This window comes from Macaca mulatta, chromosome 11, assembly GCF_049350105.2.
Source record: "Macaca mulatta isolate MMU2019108-1 chromosome 11, T2T-MMU8v2.0, whole genome shotgun sequence".
NCBI lineage: Eukaryota > Metazoa > Chordata > Mammalia > Primates > Cercopithecidae > Macaca > Macaca mulatta.
The window spans coordinates 115,233,808-115,249,027 of NC_133416.1; the positions used below are offsets into that span (position 1 = coordinate 115,233,808).

Genomic DNA, 15,220 nt, shown 5'->3' on the forward strand with positions numbered 1-15,220 from the left:
CAGTAAGAACGTTTAATGTTTCACATGAATGGAACTTCAGAAGTCAAGAGGGGATGAGAGTCCTGGTTTGGTCAAGGCAGCAGTTCAATGGTGTTCTCAAGCATCCCTGTCCCTTTCACGTATGTACTCTGGAAGTGTTATGCCAGGCAGGTTTCAATGTGGATATAGCAGACCTGACATCATAACCAGACCCAGAACATCCAGAGAAACCAGAATTTTTTTCTTATGCCTTGCTTTTGGAACCAAGGAAACTTTCCCAGAAGCCTCCTAACAGACTGTCCTTCATGTGTCCTTGGCCAGGATTGGTCTCATGTCCTTCCCTGAGCCAATCACTGGCAGGAAGGAGAATTGCATCACCATCATTGGCTTTGACACATCCAATCACTTTTGATGGAGTGGATCTGCGAGAATCAACCACTATGGTGTGATATATCTCCCCTAGGAAGCCACCTCAGACTTTCCAGCCTGGATCAGGTGGCCCCACTGGGTTCTCTCAGCTTCCCACACTTGTCTCCAATCACAACACTGGCCACCACGTGTTATAAGGGTGGCTTTCTTGGTAAGACTTCCCCTGCAACTTGGCTCTTTCTCTCATTCTCATTCATTGTTTCCTGTGCCACCCCAACTCTCCCTACACTCAGAATTACTTGCCCTAAATCCCTCTTCCCTCATAGAACTTGAAGTTCATAACAGCAAGTGTTATTTCTGCCTCCCTTACTGCTGTGTTCCCAGCCCCTAGAAGAGTACCAGGCCCATCAAGAAGCATAATAAATATTTGTTTTGGATGACTTACTTGCTAGGACTAGGACTGTGAATCAGGGACGGGAGATGCTGGAGAAGGAACTATAAGAGAAATATTGAGATGTCACATTCAATGGAACCTTATGCAAATTTCCACCAGGAGTGGTCCGAAGCTCAGAAAATGCCCACTGAGCTGAGCCACTGGGCATCACATGCATTAATGGCTCCGAATAATACCCAACAACTGTGGAGTGTTCATGGCTCACAAACGACCTGCCCCCATGTTAGACCTTCTGCTTCTCTAGGCAGCCCCATGTGGGAGGCTCATTTTATAGATGCCACCTGGGGAGGTGAAAGGACAGGCTGAGAGGCTCAGTTGTCAATTCATAGTGCCAAGGCTTGAATCCTGAGTCTGCCTTGACTGCAAACTTGTGCTCTCTCCTCTTCATACAAATACCAATGGGTTTCTAGCCTCCAACTCTATCACCATCTAGGTGACTCTCCTTGGGATAATGTGTAACTGTCAACCATCCCCTGTATTAGGTTTTGTGGGAGAAACTTATTTTTTCTCCCTTATAAAGAAGTTTATTAAACATATGGTATTTTGTACTATTACCTATCAAATATTCACTCTCTCCTTCCTGGTCAGTGGGCAGAGTATATTTCCTCACCCTGCTGATGTTGGGCTTAGCCCTGTAGCTTTATTTGGCCACTGGAATGTGGGCAAAAGTGATGACATGGCATTTCCAGGCAGTAGCCTCCATTAGGCATGACAAATTTCTGCCAATTCTTGCTTTCTCCTAAGAGAATAGCATGTCTACATATTGCAGGAGGGCCAGGTGCAGTGGTTCACTCCTGTAGTCTCAGTACATTTGAGGACAAGGTGAGAGGATTGCTTGAGGCCAGGAGTTTGAGACCAGCCTGGGCAACACAGTGATCTACCAAAAAATTTAGAACAAAATCCTATAGCCTTGATTGCTAAATGACAGGGCACATGGAGCAGACCCAAATCTGATCCACAGCCAACCTTCAGACATAAGCAAGAAATAACTATTGGCTGAGGACCACTGAGATTTTGGGGGTGTTTGTCACATAGCTTTATCATCACAAAAGCTGACTGATACAACCACTCTGTGCCTGATTGTGCAGAGTATTTTGCATACATTCATTCACTCAATTCCCACAATAACCTCTGAGGTACTAGGAAGTCCTCTGCTGATCTCTAAGTCCTTTTGTCCATTCTTGCATCACCAGAGCCCAGCATACTCCTTGGCATATAATATGTGCACAAGAAATATTTTTAGATGAATTAGTAAAGTAGGAACCAAATGGCATTGACCTGATTAGTGAACAATGTCTGAGTAATAGTAATGCCCTACTATGTGCCAGGTACTGTTAGGTGCTCATTTAATTAAGACATTATTTCGACAAATGTTTTGTGAACACCTGCTTCATTCTGGGAATACTGCAGTAAACAAAACGGGCAAAACCTCTGCCCTCTTGGAGCTCATATTCTTACCAGGGAGAGAGAGAGACAACATATAAAGCCATAATGTAGTGTGTTTAGTAGTAAATGTTATGAAAAATAAAACAGAGCAGGGAACGGGAATGACAAGTGCTGGGTTGGAGTCACAGTTTCTAACAAGGCAGAGCTGAAAGAATGCATGGAGGAAGTGGCATCTGAGCAGACTAGGGAAATGTAAGTATGGGGAAAGATTTTCCAAGGCAAATGGAACAACAATTCTTACATCCACCTTATGAATGAATAAAGGGGCCCACAGGCATAGAAACATAAGTACTGCATGATCTCACTTCTACGTAGAAGCTAAAAAAGTAGAATTCATAGAAGTAGAGAGTGGGATGGTGGTTACCAGAGTCTGGGGTAGGGTGGGTTGGGATGGGGAGATGTTCAAAGGGTGCAAAGTTTCCGTTTTACTGAAGGAATAGGCTTTAGAGGTTTATTGTACAGCATGGTGGCTATAGTTAATAATAATGTCTACTTCAAAATTACTAAAACAGTAGATTTTATTTATTTATTTTTTTAGACAGGGTCTTTTTCTGCCACCCAGGCTGGAGTGCAGTTGCATAATCCTAGCTTACCACAACCTTGAATTCTTGGCCCAAGTGATCCTTCCATCTTAGCCTCCCAAATAGCTGGGACTACAGGCACATACCACCAAGCCCAGCTAACTTTTTAAACTTTTTACAGTGACGAGATCTTGCTGTGTTGCCCAGGCTGGTCTCAAACTCTTGGCTTCAAGTGATCTTCCCCCCTCAGCTTCCCAAAGTGTTGCAATTACAGGTGCGAGCCACCATGCCTGGCCCTAAAAGAGTAGATTTTAAATGTTGCCATCAGAAAAAAAATAAATAAATAAGTATGTGAGATTCTGAATATGTTAATCAGTTTGATTTAATCATCTCACAATGTAAGCCTTGTACTCCATAAATATACACAATTATTATATGTTAACTAAAAATTTTTAAAATTGAAAAATGAAAGGCTCAGAGGAATTAGATTGCTTTCCTGTTGTCAGATGGCAAGTGGCAGAGCTGGGATGTGGATTCAGGAAGCCCAGTCCCACTGCTCTGCCCTTAAGCACTTTGCAGACAGTCTTAACGGGGCTGCCCTGACTTAGCAGTTGTCCTGGGAATCTACCCACTGATCCTGGAGCCTCTACCCTGAGCCTTGAGCTGTATAGTCATCCAGATTTAAGCTAATGACAATGGGAAACCACTTTGGTCCCTAATGGATTCAGCACTCTCCAAACGCTCCATCATATTAGCCATGGAAATGGGCTCTGTCTCATCCAGGGAATTGCTTGATGAAACCAGCAGACACTCAACCTCCCTAAGCCAAAGGTGATTTAAGATATTGCAGGAGGGCTGGGCACAGTGGCTCACATCTGTAATCCCAGCACTTTGGGAGGCCAAGGCGGAAGGATTGCTTGAGACCAAGAGTTTGAGAACAACCCAGACAACATAGTGAGACCCCACCTCTACAAAACAAAAATTTTAATTACCTGGGTGTGGTAGTTGCATACCTGTACTGCCAGCTACTTGAGAAGCTGAGGCAGGAAGATCCTTTGGGCCCAGGTGTTTGAGGCTGTAGCAAGCTGGGATGGCACCACTGCACTCCAGACTGGGCAACAGACCAAGACCTTGTCTCTAAAAAATAAAATAAAAACTGAAAACATTGCAAGAGCCAGCCTTGGATGAGGCTTATGCAAACAGTATCTTTGATTTCGTGGGGGTGGCGATGGTGGTCCTCCCAAGTGACCGTGTGTTCCAGCTGTGGGCAGCAAGTGGGGAGTAAGCTCCCCAGGCTGGGCAGTCAGTGTCCACCACTTCTGAGACCCCGGGCTGGGCTTGTCTTTGACCTCTGGTGGAACCAGGTTGACCTGGAGAGACAGGGTGCGAACACTCTCCAGCAGCTACCATTAGAGAGGCAGACAACAAGGTTCCAGCCCTTTTTTGGAGATGTTAGTTCTGTGTCCTGCTCGTATGCTCTGAAAGATTCCCTTCCTACTTTCCTTTCTTTCCTGTTTCTCCTTGTCTTTTTTTTCCCTTCCCAATCTGACCTGCGAGTGGAAAGGTTTTCGTCTAACACCGTGTTGTTCCATATAGCAGCCATGAGCCACTTGTGGCTACAGAGGACAACATGTGGCAAGTCCAAACTGAGATGATCTGTGAGGGTCACATAAACACGGGATTTTGCAGACCCAGTACAAAAAAATAAAGGTATATAATAGCTCATTCATATTTTATATTGATGTCTTGTTGAAATGATCATATCTTCGATATGTTGGGTTACATAAAATATTTAAAATATTGTAATATTATTTCACCTGTTTTATTTTCCTTTCTTAATGCGGTCACTGGAAAGTTTAAAATTACATGCATGTGTTCTCACTTATAAGTGGGAACTAAATATTGGGTACACAGGAACACAAGGATGGAAACAATAAACACTGGGGATTCCAAGACAGGAGAGGGAGGGTGTGGGGTAAGGGCTGAGAAACAACCTACTGGGTTTTATATTCACCACTGGGTGACAGGATCCTTAGAAACACAAACCTCGACATTACACAATCTACCCATGTCACAAACCTGCCCTTGTACCCCCGAATCTAAACTTTACAAAATTCAATAAGAAAAACATCAAGGTGTGCACTTTAAATATATATATGTATGTGTATATATATATAAAATTTTTTATGTTAGTGATAGCTCAATAAAGCTCTTACAATAAAAATGCAAAAATAAAAATAATAAATAAATATTGTGACTCCTATCATATTTCTATTGGAGAGCATAGGCCTAGAACCTGTTTCTCATCACCCCACATTTTTTTTTGAGGCAGAGTCTCACTACATCACCCAGGTTGGAGTGCAGTGGCGCGATCTCGGCTCATTGCAACCTCCGCCTCCTGGGTTCATGCCATTCTCCTGCCTCAGCCTCTTGAGTAGCTGGGATTACAGGCATGTGCCACCACGCCGGGTTAATTTTTTGTTGTTGTTGTTGTATTTTTAGTAGAGACAGCGTTTCACTGTGTTGGCCAGGGTGATCTCGATCTTGTGATCTCATGATCCATCTGCCTCGGCCACCCAAAGTGCTTGGATTACAGGCATGAGCCACCACACCCAGCCCACATTTTTAAATTAATATATTTTTCTTACAACACATCACCCAGGATAACTGTATCAGGTTAAATTCCGGGTGACTATAAAAAAAGAAAATAGGTCAGGTGTGATGGCTCACATGTGTAATCCCAGCCCTTTGGGAGGCAGAGGTGGGCACATTGCTTGAGTCCAGGAATTTGAGACCAGCCTGGTCAACATGGCAAAACCCCCATCTCTACTAAAAATATAAAAATTAGCTGGGTGTGCGGGCACAGGTCTGTAATCCCAGCTACTCGGGAGGCTGAGGCAGGAGAATCACTTGAACCTGGGAGGCGGAATTTGCAGTGAGCTGAAATTGAGCCACTGCACTACTGCCTGGGGACGGAACAAGACTCTATCTAAATGAAAATAAAATAAAAGAAAATGAAAGAAAATAGAAAGGAACTAACATTTTGAGGGTAGCTACTCTATATCCACTTCAGTGCTATATGATTTACTTAGGTCAGGGTTTCTCAAAAGCAGCACTATTAATATTTTTTTCCAATTTTTAAAATTGTGGTAAAGATACAGCAGATAAAATTTACCATTTTGGCCATTTTTAAGTGTACAGCTCAATGGCATTAAGTACATTTGTAATGTGCAACCATCATCACCATCTGTCTTTAGAACTCCTTTCATCTGGGATGAAAGAGGTGAGACTCTTTACCCATTAAACAATAATTCCTCACTCCCTTTTTCCCCCAGCCCCTGGCAACCATCATTCTGCTTTCTGTTTCTATAAATTTGACTATTCTAGGTACCCCATATAAGTGGAATCATACAGTCTTTGTCTTTTCAAAAAGACAAAGTCAGTCTCAAGACTGACTTATTTCACTTGGCATGACGTCCTCAAGGTTCATCCATGTTGTAGCATGTGTCAGAATTTCCTTTCTTTTTAAGGCTGAATAATATTCTGTACTATGAATACACCACATTTTGTTTGTCCATTCATCTGTCAATGGAGACTTCCGTGGCTTCACCTTCTGGCTAATGTGACTCATGCTGCTGTGAACATATGTATGCAAATATCTCTTCCAGGCCCTGCTTTTAATTCCTTTGGGTATTTGTCCATAAGTGGAATTGCTGGATTATATGGACACTATTGACATTTTGTACCAGATAATTTTTTGTTGCTGGGGCAGAAGGATGGATGTCCTGTGCATTGTAGGATGTTGAGTAGCATCTCTGACTTCTATCCACCAGTGTCGGTACCATTGCCCCAGTTGTGACAACCAAAAATGCCTCCAAACATTGTCCAATGTTCCCTGGGAACAAAATCAGCCCCATTTGAGAAGTGTTGATATAATGTATTCCTCAAATCCTCACATCTCTGTGAGGTGCTATTATTATCCCCATGTTGCAAATGGGGACACTGAAGCACAGAGAGGTAACGTCCCCTGCACAAAGGTCACACAGCTGCTAAAGTGGTGAAGCTGGGATTAGAACCCTTGTCTTTCTGATTCCAAAGGCTGTATGGCCACATGCAGGGAAACCCAGAAATTCTGTTCCACTTTTGGGAATATTGACCTTTAATATACTCACTTTAGAGGTCAGAGTGAAAGTCATGGCTGAAAACCAAACAGGGTGAGCAGGAGGTAGGTGGGCTTTGGCTGGGAAGGACACCTCCTTTGGGGAGGATGTGGGTCTGGATGGTGAGATAAGATCATTTTATATCCCTTTAAATGTTTCCACCATGGCCACCATGTTGTACAACTCCAGGCACCACCACTCTCCGGAGCTTGTGCTATAGGAGGTGTTGTTTCTAGTCTTTTTTTTTCTTTTCTTTTTTTTTTTTTTTTTTTTGAGACGGACTCTCGCTCTGTCGCCCAGGCTGGAGTGCAGTGGTGTAATCTGGGCTCACTGCAACCTCTGCCTCCTGGGTTAAAGTGATTCTCCTGCCTCAGCCTCCTGAGTAGCTGGGATTACAGGTGTGCGCCACCACACCCAGCTAATTTTTGTATTTTTAGTAGAGACGGAGTTTCACCACGTTAGTCAGGCTGATCTCGAACTCCTGACCTCGTGATCCACCCACCTCAGCCTCCCAAAGTGCTGGGAATACAGGCATAAGCCACTGCGCCTGGCCTGTTTCTAACCTTAATATGAATAGTGGCCTGAAGATGGCCAGCATACTCACCCTGTCTCAGGACAGCTTTGTCGGCAGAGAAGGACAAAGACTGGGGACTCCATAGGGAATGAGACCTGGAAGTTCATTACCAGTGAGATTGTCTTGAGCTCGAGGATGGTGCATAAGTCACCAAAATCACATGGGAAAGAAAAGTGGGCCACTGGACATGAAACCTGGCAGCCAACCAATAACTCATCCACTCACTGACTCCACTCATTCATTCACTCACTCATTAGTTCATTCGGTCATTCAAACATTCAACTATAGGTTCTTTCTGCCTATTTCATGGGAAGGAGTTTCCATAGTGGTTCTGCAACTCCTGAACTTCAGAATCAGATCTGGGTTCAAATCTTAGTTCTGCTGTTCTGTGACCTTGGACACGTTATTCAACATCTCCTAGCCTTCCTGGCCTCAGCCTTGAAATGGGGACAGTGGAATCAGCACCCTATTACAGTTGTCAGAAGAGATGAAAATAGAATGTATACAAATTGCTCAGTACAGTCCCAGAGACACAGTAAGTGCTGATAAGTGGATTGACCACCTAATGTGTGTATGATCCCATGCTGAGAATGTGTGCGTGCGTGCGTGTGTGTGTGTGTGTGTGTGTGTGTGTGTGTGTGTTCAGAGCTGGGCTGTCCTCTAGGGCAACGTGGCCTTCCTCACTAGGTCATAGACTCCATTTTCAGGGAATATGAGTTCCCACAGTTACTCATGAGCATGGCTAGTGTGAACTGGTGGGATCTCTGGGGTATACACTTGAGGCCCCTAGGAGGCCTGACTCCTCTACCACAGGTCCCTTATGGCCATGCCTTCCTTGACCCCCATGAGCCACGGTGGGTGAGACAACAGAAGCCAGTGTGTTACACTGCTGCCTTAGACATTACCATTAAAACTCTCACCTTCTCCCCTCAGCCCACCAGCTGAGCAGGCAGAACCAAGCTTCAAGAGGAACTTAAAGCAGTAGGTCTCTACCCTGATAGCACATTGGAATCACGTAGGGAGATTTCAAACCCGCCAATGTCCAGGCCATACCTGTAATAGATTTATCAAGTCAGGATTTCTAGTGCGGGGGTATAGACATCAGAATCTTCTCCACCTTCTCCAGGGCCAGGTGCAGTGGCTCACACCTGTAATCCCAGCACTTTGGGAGGCCGAGGTGGGCAGATCACTTGAGGTCAGGAGTTCAAGACTAGCCTGGCCAAGATGGTGAAACCCTGTCTCTACTAAAAATACAAAAATTAGCTGGATGTGGTGGCACACACCTGTAGTCCCAGCTACTCGGGAGGATGAGGCAGGAGAATCACTTGGACTTGAGAGGCAGAGGTTGCAGTGAGCCAAGGTCATGCCACTGCACTCCAGCTTGGGGGACAGAACGAGACTGTCTCAAAAAAAAATTCTCCATCAGGAAGACCTCTTGAACCCCTGCTGGGTTGACTCCCTCTGCTAAATGCTCCCTGCTCCCTCACCACCAGGTCCCCAGAGCCCTGCACAGTGTCTGACACACAGTCACACCCAGCATAGATTTCAGCACGTGGACTTCTGCTCGGCCCAAGCTCCTGGACTGCAAATGATTTCCAAAGTCTCTGGAGCCAAACATAAGCAGGAAGGAAAGTAGCCGCAGCGGAAAGAAACCCATACCAGGGATCCCAAGGGCACAGGCTGAAGATTTAGGGGCTGGTCACGGGTCTGCTTGCCCACTCCACCTGTCACCTTCATGAGCCCTGACAAAGAAGAGCCTGGCCCCTCAAGGTGAGAGGCTTCCCCACTCTTCCCAATCAGCAGCCTCAGAGAGTGTTTCAGTTTGAGCATCTCTAGAAGAAGCAGACACTGAGACAAGGAGCAAATCCTTAGAAACGTCAGTAGGGAGGAAGGGAAGTGAAACAGGGAAGAGAAGAAAGCCAACACAGGTGTGTTGATGAGCAGGTGAGTGGTGTGACTGTGGGAGGCAGCCTAAGACGTGCTCACATGCTTGGAGTTTTCCCACCCCAGGGACAAGGGCCTGGGGTGCTTATTCACCAATTCCCATTGTCCTTGTTTTAAGGATCTTCCTGGGGGATCCACTCCCTAGCACTTCTGGATGGCCTGGCTCAGGGAAATCATCAGGAAAGAGACCAGGCTTGCACTATGAAGCTGCTGCCCTGAGTGCGTATATAAGCCAGGCACTGACAGCGTCTTCCCCAATGGGTGTAAGTGCCGGCTCCCTGCAACATGAATGCAGTCCTAATGGAAAGCAGCTCCAGGCTCCAGAAATACCCTAGACATAGGTGGTTCCCCCAACATAGCAAGACGGTGTTCTCTGCAACACACAAATCAGATTTGAGCTCCTGCTCTTGGGGCTCACAGTCTAATTTCTCTTCTGCCATGGAGGGTTTAAACCGAGCAAAGGGAGATCTCAGCAAAGGCTGCGGCCCCAGTGGTGGGTGTGGAGGCCGCCTGGTTATTCTTAGGAGTGAGCAAGGGGAGGCAGCAGTGCCAGGCCAGCATCGCAATTTCCAGCAGGAGCAGCCAGGCCACAGTCTTTCCTGGCTTGCCAAGTTTGGTTGGAAATTCTTTCCAGCCTGAGGCAGTAGGGAATGTGGGGAATGCAGGGTGGGCCTTCAGAGCCCCTTAACAAGAATTTCTCCATCCTGCTGTCAGAGGGGTGGTCAGAAGTAACAGGGGTTGTTCAGACTGCCAGGCCTGGCAAGCAGGACCCCTGAGGCTGGGCTCCTGGCCCGGCTGTAGTTTTCCTTCTGCTCGAATGCTTTGATTCATACCAGGACTGGCCCAGGGAGGGTGAGAGAAGCTGAAAAGGTACATGGCTTCAAAACCCAGGCAGAAGGCAGGACACTGTCCCAGCCTTGCTGAAGCTCTGAGTTTGGAAGGCTCTAACAGAACTGAATGCAATTGAGACTTGGTCTTTTGGTTCTAACTTTTGTTGCCATCTGGGAGGTAAACAAAGGATGTTCCTTAGAGTGGCCATATGGAGGACAGCATGACTCCTGGGACCAGAGTCCTGGGTTCAAATCCTGGCTCTGCCTCTAACAACAAGCCATGTGGCACTGAGTAGGTCAATTCACATTGCTGTGCCTCAGTTTCCTCAATTATCATAATCTCTACATGATGAGGCTGCTGTGAGGGTTGAATGAATAAACACAGTTCTTAGAACAAAGCCTGGCATAGAGAAAACAATGAATAGTAACCCATGAATCTTGCATACAGAAGTACTTAGAAAATAGGGACCACAGTGGGTACTGACTGCTCTTCTTTCCCTCTGTCCAGTTGTAGAGCATTTCAGAACATCAGATGCAAAGTTAGATGGATCTGGCCTGGAATCTGACTTACTATTTGTTCCCCATGTGGCAGATGACTCAGGTTCCTCATCTGTAAAACGGCAATAAACTTAGTAGCCACATCATAAAGTTGTAATGAGCATTAAATGAGTAAGTGAATAAAAACTACATAGCACAGTGTCTGGCCCACAATACACATGACTGTTTATTTCTGCTGGAATTAGTCCTTGATCCACTCACTCAATCATCAAACATTTATTGTGCTTCAGGCATGAGGTCTCAGAGAGAAATCAAGTGTGTGCTGTTACTCTCAACAGGCTAGTTCTAAGTACCTGTGGGTCCCCTCAGGAAAGGGGGATTTGTTTCCAGAAGAAAGTGGAGAGAAATGTTGGAAGGTTGTGACCATATCCAACTCCAACTCCTACATCTGTGGGTATAGTTGGAGAGGAGTGTGAGTTGGTGTTTAAAATGGAAATGCTTAGAGTGCCAGGAAGCAGGGTTCATGTTCCTGTCTTTCTGACTTTGAATCTTTAACATACTGCTTGGGAAGCCCAGGGCAGTGTGGTGGATTGAAAATGATGTACATTCTATTGAGAAGCAGAGGCTATTTCACCTCCTGTGAATCTGGGCAGACCCTAGTAAGTTGCTTAATCTATAGAATGTGGCAGAAGTGACATCCTGGAGCACCTAAGGCTGGGTCATAGAAACCTTGCTGCACGTTGAGTGTGGTAATGTACACCTGCAGTCCCAGACTTGAGACTTGGGAGGCTGAGGCAGGAGGATCACTTGAGCCCAGAAGTTCAAGGCTGCAGTGAGCTATGATTGCACCTGTGAATAGCCACTGCATTCCAACCTGGGCAACATAGTAAGACTCTAAAGAAAGAAAGGAAGAAAGAAGAAAGAAAGGAAGGAAGGAAGGAGAAAGAAAGAAAGAAAGAAAAGAGAAAGAGAGAGAGAAAGAAAGAAAGAGAGGGAAAGAAAGAGAAAGAAAGGGAGAAAGAAAGAGAGAGAGAAAGAGAGAGAAAGGGAGGAAGGGAGGAAGGAGAGAGAGAGAAAGACAGAGTGAGAAAGAGAGAGAAAGAGAGAAAGGGAGAAAGGGAGGAAGGGAGGAAGGAGAGAGAGAGAAAGACAAAGAGAGAGAGAGAAAGAGAGAGGAAGGAAGGAAGGAAGGAAGGAAGGAAGGAAGGAAGGAAGGAAGGAAGGAAGGAAGGAAGGAAGGGAGGGAGGGAGGGAGGGAGGGAGGGAGGGAGGGAGGGAGGGAGCCCATCTGTCTGCAATCCTACCATTGTATCCAGAACAAGCAGTGCCTCCCAAGTGGGCTGTGAGCCATGTTTTATGAGATCACTCAGAGAAATAGGTGCATCTTAATTCAATAAACTTTGGAAATGACCTGCCTCCCGGCTTCACACCAAAGAGAGTTCTCCATACATGTTAGCATTTAAAGGTCCTGAGAAGTACTGCATTAAGGAATCCTTTCAATTCTGTTTAACCTAGAGTCACCTTGTAACACCTACCAACGTGTTCTTCTGTAATTTACCAACACTTCAGGAAATGCTAACCTAGACCCACGCATTAAAGACCTTTGGGTCAGACAAGTTTTACAGCTTGGAGAAAAAGCCTTTTTCTCTCCCACCTTCACGCCCCCTCCCTCTTTTACACTTCCCTCCCTCTGTCATGAGTGGGCAGGGCCAAGAATTGTTCACCAGCTTCTGCATCTGGTTCAGCTAAGTAGAATAAACTGGCAACACTCAAGCAGAAAAGTGGCTCTGCAGGCATTTTCACATCACCTAGTCTCTCTGGAGAAACCAACTGGGGGTGAGGCCCAGAAACTGGGGAAATGTAATGCATAATAATAACCATTAAAAAAACGGAGGAAAATGATTTGTAGGATTATTGAGTGCCAGAACCCCAAAGCTATAAACAGGATGTTTGAAACGATTTCAAGCGTAAAGGTCACAATCTGCAATTTAAATGTGGGTAGTTTGTTGCTTTTTTTTCTTGGTTATGGTTGGGTGCCACCAATTAGTTCAAGGCTGTGTGTGTGAGTGTGTGTGTGTGTGTGTGTGTGTGTGTGTGTGTGTATAAAGGTTTTTCAGAGTACACTGGGCTTCTCAATCAGACTGAGTTAGCTGGCAACCTGGAAACCTACCCAGGAGTGGGCAAATCCTTTACAGCATGAAAGCACGGAGGACGCTTCTGCTACACAGTGAAAGCCTTCTTCCTCTTTCTGCAAAAATGAAAATATAACACATCACAAACTCCTCACTCCCTTCAGCAGTCTGCAGTGATTTTATCTTGAAAAAAAGAAATGAATCATTGAGAAATTGTTCCTGGGGTGGGATTGCCACCAAACCTCAACCTAGTCTGGTGGTCTTATTAATGCCAATCCTGTATCCTGACTTGGCAAATGCCTTGGGAGGGGATTTATTGGGGTGAACATTGGGGTTGTTCCTTGAAGCCTTTGCTCATGGACAAACACCTTTGGAGTTTATTTTGTGGTTGGGGGAAGAGTCAGTAAGCTGATGGCCATACACATCTGTATGTCTCTCTTGAGATTGGAACCATCTCTCCTGGACACAGGAAGGTGGGTTGTGACAGTGAGACAGAGGGGCTAAACTAGGAGTGGCTGTCAGGACGGGGTCTCTCAAACTTTAATGTACACATGAATCACTGGGAATCTTGTTGAAATGCAGATTCTGGCTGTGTAGGTCTGGGTTGGAGCTTGAGATTCTGGATTTCCAACAAGCTCCCAGGTGAAGCCGGTGCTGCTAGTCTTAGAATCTAACACTTTGGCTAGTGAAGCCCTAGACCAGGCTGTCTGATAGAGTGATTTGCTCTGAAGGCAGCATTCTATACTTGTTCTATACAGTGTGGTAGCCACTAGTCACATGTTCCTACTGAGTGCTTGAAATGTGGTGAGAGTAAATAACTGAATTTATTTGGAGAAATGCTTTATTTATTTATTTATTTATTTATTTTTGTTTTTATTTATTTATTTTTGTTTGAGACAGAGTCTCACTCTGTTGCCCAGGCTGGAGTGCAGTGGCACGATCTCGGCTCACTGCAAGCTCCGCCTCCCGGGTTCATGCCATTCTCCTGCCTCAGCCTCCTGAGTAGCTGGGACTATAGGCACCCGCCACACCACCACGCCCGGCTAATTTTTTGGATTTGTATAGAGTCAGGGTTTCACCATGTTAGCCAGGATGGTCTTGATCTCCTGACCTCGTGATCCGCCCGCCTCGGCCTCCCAAAGTGCTGGGATTACAGGCGTGAAATGCTTTATTTTTAAATACTTAAAAAGACAAACTTCTTGCAGGAAGTTTCCAGAGTATGTAACATCTGTGTTATGATGACATTCTGTTTCTGGAATCTCATGCTTAGAAATTGGCATCAGAAGGCTTACCAAACCTTTGAAATATGTGTGTGTGTTTGAAATGTGTATGTGCTTGTGTGTATGCATATTTATATTTTCATATACATATGTACACACATGTATGTACACATATACATTCTAGAATTCTATAAGGTCTTCAACGTCAACTATCAAGTAGCTGTCAGCAATAAACTAAATTTCCTCCTTGAAAAAGCAGGTTAAGAATCAGAAGAGGACAAAGAAAAGACACTCAGATTTTTTTTTTGACTAATGTGTTCTTCTTTCTCCCGCTTTATTGAGGTATAATTGGCAAATAAAAATTGCATATATTTAAGGTGTACAATATGATGTTTTGATACACATATATGTATACATTGTGAAGTGATAACCGCCATCAAGCTAATTAACATACCCATCACTTCACATCTTTATTATTTTTAATTTTTTGTGGTGATGTTAAGGAACCAAACGGGGTCCGTTTGCTGATGGGTAATGCCAAGTCACACACTGAAACGCTGGGTTTTTGCAGTGATAAAGGTTTACTGTGAGTTGACCGGCAAGGAGACAGGAGGAAACACTCAAAACTTGTCTCCACAAGCTGGGAGTTGGGGCAGGCTTTATAGTCAGAGGGTAATGAGGTGTGATCTGATTGGATCTTGCCATGGGGTGATACCAGGAGGCATGCTCTGACTGGACCATACGATGGGGTGATGCCAGGGCTCAATCTGATTGGAGCCCGGACCCTGCCATATGGTGTCCATTTCTTAATTCAGTATCCACTCCTCCAAACAAGCACTTAGGTTCCACCCCTGGTTACATGCTTGGTTCATCTGGGCATGCTTAGGTTATGTAACCTTCAACCTGGGAGTCCATGGCAGCTGAAAATTCACAACTTTCTTACAGAAAAGTTGAACCAGATTAGTCTTGTGAAGTTACAATAAGAACATTTAAGATCTACTCTTTTGGCAAATTTCAAGTGTACTATAGAGTATTATTAACAATAGTCATCATGTTATATATTTTACATACTAGATTTCCAGAAGTTATTTAT

The 15,220-nt window shown here is 44.9% G+C and overlaps 1 long non-coding RNA gene across 1 annotated transcript in view; it reads right to left on the minus strand.

The window, feature by feature from the left end:
- LOC107001008 (uncharacterized) overlaps positions 1–15,220 on the minus strand; it is a 96,621-nt gene that overhangs the window by 72,170 nt on the left and 9,231 nt on the right. The window contains exon 2 of the long non-coding RNA XR_013401323.1: positions 3,783–3,906. This is a non-coding gene — a long non-coding RNA (uncharacterized LOC107001008). The remainder of the gene's footprint in view (positions 1–3,782; positions 3,907–15,220) is intronic.